This window comes from Carlito syrichta, unplaced genomic scaffold (genome assembly GCF_000164805.1).
Source record: "Carlito syrichta isolate Samal-C Ts95f unplaced genomic scaffold, Tarsius_syrichta-2.0.1 Scaffold314716, whole genome shotgun sequence".
NCBI lineage: Eukaryota > Metazoa > Chordata > Mammalia > Primates > Tarsiidae > Carlito > Carlito syrichta.
Window position 1 is genome coordinate 109576 of NW_007258812.1, and position 7303 is coordinate 116878.

At 40.2% G+C, this 7303-nt stretch overlaps 1 pseudogene; it reads right to left on the minus strand.

Moving 5' to 3' along the window:
- Nucleotides 1-6935, minus strand: part of LOC103274319 — a 13483-nt pseudogene extending 6548 nt beyond the window's left edge.
- Nucleotides 6936-7303: the final 368 nt, after the last annotated feature.

Genomic DNA, 7303 nt, shown 5'->3' on the forward strand with positions numbered 1-7303 from the left:
CCCTCCCCCTCCTCTGCACCCGTGCAGGCTGGGCCCCAGGCCGCTCAAGCACCAACTCCGGCCTAAGAACGGACTCACCCGCTCTGTGCGAGTGTAAACGAGTGCAACCTCTGTGGAAAGCCGGTGGAGAGTCCTCAAAGCGCTAAGCATCTACCTCCCATACGACCCGCCATCGCCCCACTGGGAATATATCCGGAAGAACACCAACCACTCTGCAAAAAAGACACCTGCACACGTATGTTTATCGCAGCGTTGTTCACAACAGCAAGAACCTGGAGCAACCACGCTGCCCATCAAAAGAGGATTGGATTAGAAAAATGTGGTGCGTATACACGATGGAATACTACGCAGCCATAAAGAAGAAGAAAATCGTGAATTTCGCAGCAACCTGGACGGAACCAGAGTCTATAGTACTGAGTGACCTCTCACAGAAACAAAGATCCGAGTATCACATGTTCTCACTCATACAGTGGACCTTGAACATCCAATGCAATGCTATAAGAAAATGACTGACAGTGGTGGGAAACTATGGCGGGGAGGGAGATGGGATTAACCAGCAAATATCTGTCTGGGGATGGGGAAGCACCTCTAATCAATAGGGTGCCTGAATGAAACGTATTTGTGTACCTCACCCTTAACTGTACCCCACAACATCATAATAAAAAAAATTGATTATTGAAAAAAAAAAAGAATGAAAAAGGGTGAGCCATGTTTATCTACTTTATCACCACGTCAACGTTCACACCCTGCCTTGTGGCATCGCGCTCTCTCCTACTGCTACTTAACCTCAGCCTCAGGTATATCTCGAACCCTAAATCAGACTGTCTACTCCTCAGGGGCAAATGTCAAGTTATACTTCTCTGAGTCCTTCCAGATCCTGAATAGTGATATACCATAAGAAATATTCTATATGTTCATTGAATGTTTTTAATGAGTAGTTCGTGTTATTCTGGGGCCAGGTTTAGAAGTTTGGCACATTCATTTATTTTCAGAGGAGAGAAATTCTGCTCTACTCAAGGAAGCAAAATACTGGCTAAATTGCCTTCAAACTTTCCACTAGTTCTACCTATGCTCCTGCTACTCTGAAGTGTTGACGTGATTTGTTTCAGCATCTCTGCTAAATAGACAAAGCTACATGTTTGCTTTCATAAATTACAATCTTCTGTATCCTTCCCAGACTACTCTTCAGTTTAACAAGCCAATACAGCCTGTGCTTTCTTGTGCCAGTGATGCTTTGTAACGTTCTCTGCCTGGAGTGGGCCCTCCCTTTCTCAGTTCCATCGTTGAATTTGTCTCTACCCTTCAAATTCCCCAAAATGAAGCCTTTTAAAGTACTCACCCAGGAAAAACGGCGTATTTTCTTCCGCACTTTTGTGTCTATTATGCCCTACGTTTTCTCTTGAATTACTGATTTAGATTTCTGGCCTCCCACACCAGGTTGTAAGCTCTCTGAGGACCAGGGCTATGCCTTGTTCACCTTCATATTCCCTGTGGTTATGTGTACTTGTAGAGATGGGTTTTGCTATGTTGCCCAGGCTGGTCTTCAACTCCTGACCTTAAGCAATCCCCCCTCCTCAGGTTCCCAAAATGCTGGGATTATAGGCATGAGCTATTGTGCCTGACCAGTTATGTGTACTTCATAGGAACTTAAATGGCTACTGAGTTGATTTCACCACAGTTTTCAGATGTCTCTAACTTAATCCTTGTGTTTATGTTTATTGTAAGAGAATTACTACAATCATGACACAATAAAATGGTAGTAAGCGCAGTGAAACTTTTCAAGGATTCATTTCAAGCAACAGACTTAAAATGTGTGGTCTGGCTTTCCATGCTTAATATTACGGCATATTGGACTAGCGTTCACGAGAACCCCTTTTCATCATGACCACAGTACAGCCAGGTTCTGCGTTACTTCACTCATGACATGATTCAGAAGTCAGGTTTTAAAGGACAAAGCACTGCAAGCATTTTTGTATTAGAAACTCAATATGAAAAAAAAATCCAGGGTGAACTTTTCTGCAAAGTAGAAAACTAGTTTCCTCATAAGTATATATCGTTTTTAAAATAGACATCTAATTTAAACTGCTTAAATGTACATTTCAACTGAGCATTTTAAAGAATAGCACCAATACGAGAACACCAAATTTTTAAAAATACAAATATTTACCAGAATGGACTTTTGTTTTGTGCTTCCTTAAATTTTTAATGTATGTGTAAGAATGTCCACGTAATTGACAGATAAATGGTCTTTCTCCTGAAAAATCATTTAAAAAATGTAAAACTTCAATATTTTAAAAGCTGCTAGCTAAGACAAAAATATCAGTGTTTATGAACACAAAGCAAAAACTATTATACTGTTTAAATTTGGTTTCAAGTTACCATGTTAATCACTTGGTTATAATATAGTGAAATGAAAGAGTCTATACAAAGAGGCGCTCCTTTAATTCACACAAAGCATCCCTATCTCAGGGAAAATTGAGTGTTTTTATTAACAGAAACTTGTCTGCAAACGAAAAATAACCTACTCTTGTATTTCTATCTGGCACTTAATGAGTGTCGGTCACGTGCCAGACCCTGGCTAAGACATATGGCTGGAGGAGGAAAGTGTAATTGTAGTTTCTGTCCTCAGGTAACTTACGAATAAGAAGATCCTTAAAAATATGGAAAACATGCCGCAATAGAACTATTTTGGAAAAATAACCATTCTGTGCTTCACAGTGTAAATTAAGGAGCATGAGACCATAAAAGTTGCAAACAAATTAAATCTCTATTTGGCATCACTCATACTATTCTAGGTAGGAATTAGAAGGAGAAATTTTTAAAAACAAAAAGAACAGTTTACTTTCAAAGTGGCATTATCCTTTGTTTTTAAATATTTTACATTCAATATTTTCTTCATACCACTTACATACTAGTTTTTATAGTAAGCATGTCAATATTAAAACCTCTCCCTAGAACTTATATACTAAATATTGCTTAATAAGAAAATCTGATGTTATCTTGGTATTACCTATTCCTTTTCATTTCTTGTATAGCCATGCAATTTAATCAAAATCATTTAAAAACTATTCACTATCTAGCATATTTCTTGGAAAATCAACACAATTCATTACCAAATTTAATTCACATGCCAAACAACCGAAAAAAGCAAAATTAGCAAATAAGAAGTTAATATTTATACATTAAAATATTTCTATAAGTAGAATATGACTAGATACCATTTAGTCCATAATGGTTTAAAAGTCAAGGTTTACATAAGAAGAAATGAAGAGAGAACAAAAAATAATACGCTCTCCCTACCTGTATGGAATCGAAAGTGTTTGTTGAACTCTCCTGAGGAAATAAAATTTTTCCCACAAACAGCACATATGTATGGTTTTTCACCTAGATGGAAAATAAAAGATAGCGAAGTGGTGTACTATACCAATATAATATTTATCAATTACAAATAATCTAAAGTAAGCTGTTCTAAAATATTATTTAAGCTAAAACCTCTCTTGTATTTTAGAGGTATTTTCAGCGATCCAACTTAAATATTAGTAACTTTTTTACACTGTTCATGTAATTTGATATTTTTCATATATTAAAAACATCAGTCCTGTAAATGTCCCTTCTAGTAGAGCTGATATGGGCAAGGAGTTTGATTTTTATATAATTAAGAACATGTAAATCCATCAGTCCATATTTCTAGTCTCGCTATCTACTATACTATTAGAGAAGAATAAGAGCATTCAGGGAATATTCTTTTTTAAAAAAAAGTACTTTACATTTTTCTAAATGTACTCTGCACCTGAAGTATCTGTTTATCTGCAAACCTCAGAATGTCTGTGTAGGAAAGGTCCTAAGAAGTCCCAAAAAATCAACGTTCTGCCCAAATGCACCCTCCATCCCTTAACTTCATGCCTCAGTTTGGTCCAAAGGACAGGACTCTTTGAGAAGCTATTATCAAGATTATCTCACTGATAATATACTTTAAAGTATAAGCTAAATGATAAAAAAAAAACTTTACCCACCTTGTATTATTCTAGAAAATAAGTCAGCTTTCACATCTATTATGTGTGAGAAATTCATAAACAGAGCTTTGAGAAGTAAGATATCTAACTACAAAGTTCATAATCTACTTTCTGTAAAGGCCCAATTTCCCTTTTTCTTGTATTGATAACTTTCCTTCCTATAAAATTCAGAGTCTCCCTGTCAAACTCTTACCTGTGTGCTTTCGAGAATGAGTGATGAGGGAACTGGAGACAGCAAATGCCTTCCCACAGGTGTCACACACGTACGGCTTCTCTCCAGCGTGCCTGCGGACGTGATAGGTCAGCGTGCTGGCTTGGACAAACCTCTGTCCACACCTGTCACAGACATATGGCTTCTCTCCACTATGCTTTCTGTTAGTCAATAAATAAAGTTAGGTAGGTTAAAAAAAAAATCTGGAGGTCAATCTATACAGCGGGCACTTTTAAGATAATTTTTCATGCAGCGCTTTATTTCATGTCATTTTAATAGGCCAAGACTATATGTTTTAAAACAACAGCTGTCTCAATGTGAACACTGCCAAAAATAGGTGTTTTGTTATTATCAAAACATTAGTTCTTAAGATGAGTTCAAAAAAGTCTTGCCATGGTCTTTATGTGGCCGTTAGTGGGCCTCAATACTGCAGGCACTTAGTTTTGCGAGTCCGTTCGTCCTCTCACTCGTCAAAACTCTTTGCTCAAGCCACTAATACCTCCTCACCCATCCTCTCTCGACTGACATCCTCGATCCCTGTTTCACTGAGAAAAGTGTCGAGAACATGAGGGCGACAGCTCATCTGGATTCAGCAACTCTCACGTGTCTGCTTGGAGCACGTCACTCCTGCAGTTTCCCCACCCCGCGTCATCCATTCTTCTCGCCCTGCGGGATCAAACACACAAACACGCCATGTGCCCCGCACAAGAAGACCCTTGACCCCACTGGCTCCTCCGCCTCCCTGCTCCTGTACCCAAAACTTGAGCTCGCTGTGTCGATTCTGTCTTTGTCTCCCTGTCACAGAATTTCACACGGCTGGCCACTCCTACCTGGGACAACTTCCTCCCCGGGGCCCCGGGGCAGCTCATCTTCCTCCCCTAAGCACCTCTGCCAGTTTTGTCCCTTTCCCAGAGTTTGTCAAGTTGTGGTGTCTCAAGACTCAGTCTTTTGATCTCTTCTGTTCACACTCTCTTGGTGACCTCATCCAGTGCTATAGCTTTAAAACTGATCATACGGGGACGACTGCCAAACTTACAACTCCGGCACAAACCAGTCCCTGGAACTCCAGACTTAGAAAACCAATGCCTTACTGCACAGCTCTATTCAGCAGTGTAATGGTCAGTCATCTTAAATTTAACAACTTGGCACTCTACTCCTAGATTCCTGCACTCCTGCCTGAACTTCTCAGCCCACCCACCTTCTCCAGCTCAGTCAATGGCAACTCCATCATTTCAGGAGCTCAGGCCTAAAACCACAGAATTATCTTTGACTCTTCTTTCTTTCAGACCTCACATACACTCTGTATGCAGATTCCGTTAGTGGCACCTTAAAATATATCCAGAATCTAACGATTCTCCTTCACTGCAGTGCCTTGGCCTGACCCATCACCACTCTCACAGGGTTTTTTCCTATAGATTTCTAACTGTTCACCCTGCTTCCACTCTTGCCACCCTACAGTCTTTTTGTATGGTAGCAGTCAGAGTGATCCTCTTAAGTATGTTTTGGACTATGCTGCCCTTACTTCTAGACAAGCCTGATCCTATTTCCCAGGAGTTTTCTTCTCTTGCGAATTCCCCTCCAGCTGCCATGGCTTCCCTATGGCTCCCTGGAGCCAACCACATGGTGGAACCACAATCAGAACTCTACTGTCTGACCTCTAGTACAGTAGCCTATTTATGCGACCGTGGTGATTGACAGACTGAAAGATCAAACAACTCGGTTTTCTGGATTTTTACCCTGCATGCATCTTCAGATTGCTAGAAGTTGCAAACTGTAGATTACACACATCACATTTACAGGATTTTTCCTCACCGTGACGCATACGACTATGGAAGACTAGCTGGCATTTCTGAGCAAATCCTTTCTCACACAATTCACATTTGTATGGCTTCTCACCTAAAGGAACAAGTCAATAAGATTTACATCTAGAAGAAAATATTGTTCTACTTGCTTGTATCATATAAGCTTTCAAAGGGTTCATCAACAGTACTAGTTCTGGCATACAGAAAATGTTAACTGCTAGGAGAATGAAAAGCACACGGGATCTCTTTCCAGACTACTGAAGCACATTAGTGTTTTTAATTAGTGGAATTAAACACATTAGTGTTTCTCAGCAGATCACAGTGAAAGATGATCAGTGAAGAATACATATTGTATCTTAAAAAGGGAAAACCTATTGTGTGCTGGTTTTCCATACTTTCCTACCAGAGCAGACCCACGAAATACAGTGAATGCAGAAGAGTGTTCTTTCAGAGCACGGTTTGGCTGTGATTTTCCATGCTTCCGTTTCACTGTACTGGTTTGTACAATATCTTGCTCTGGAAAAGTGTTTTCCACAACTGAGGTCAACTCGAGTTCTGAATGGTCATTTCTTTGGACAACTTGTTCTGTTACAGGTGTAGACAATTTGCTCGCATCCAGGAATAATTCCACAGATGTGTTCTCTAAAATGTCACTGGGATATTGTACTGTTTTATTCTGCCCGGTTTTCTGGGAATTGAAAGGCTTCTTCTTCTTTTTAGTTTGAGACTTCTTAGCTAGAGCCCTTGTTTGGGATTTGCCTGAACTAAGTCTGTGGATACTTCTGATTTCTCCTGACTGTTATAATCTCATAGAGTAAGAAGACAAGTCTGTTGATTCAATTCAGTGTTTCCAGTAATACTAGATATCTCTGTAGAAGAGGGGTTAGCAATAAAAGCAAAGTCTTCCATCTTTGAGGTAGTCAGCAGCCTGGTGAATCTCTCTAACATTCCACCTGTAAGGAAACAAGGCTAAATGACAATATTCTGATCAAAGAAAAGCTGTTTTTTGAAACAGAGCTGCAAATAGGACTTCTGATCCAGCTTTTAAAGATCTAATGAAGATAAGTGCTGAAAAAGGCATCCCCAGGCCAGTTGAGGCACCCGCCTCTGTGCTCCCACAGCATCCTGTCGGTACCCTGGTGTCACTAGTTGCCTGGAGTCATGACTGTCCCTTGCAGAGCCGTTTCCTCACTGGTCTCTTGAAGGCGGGTAGGGGCCACTCTGCTCCCCACCTGTCCCGTGCCCCCAGCACACCAGAGGCAGTTGGGAGATGAATG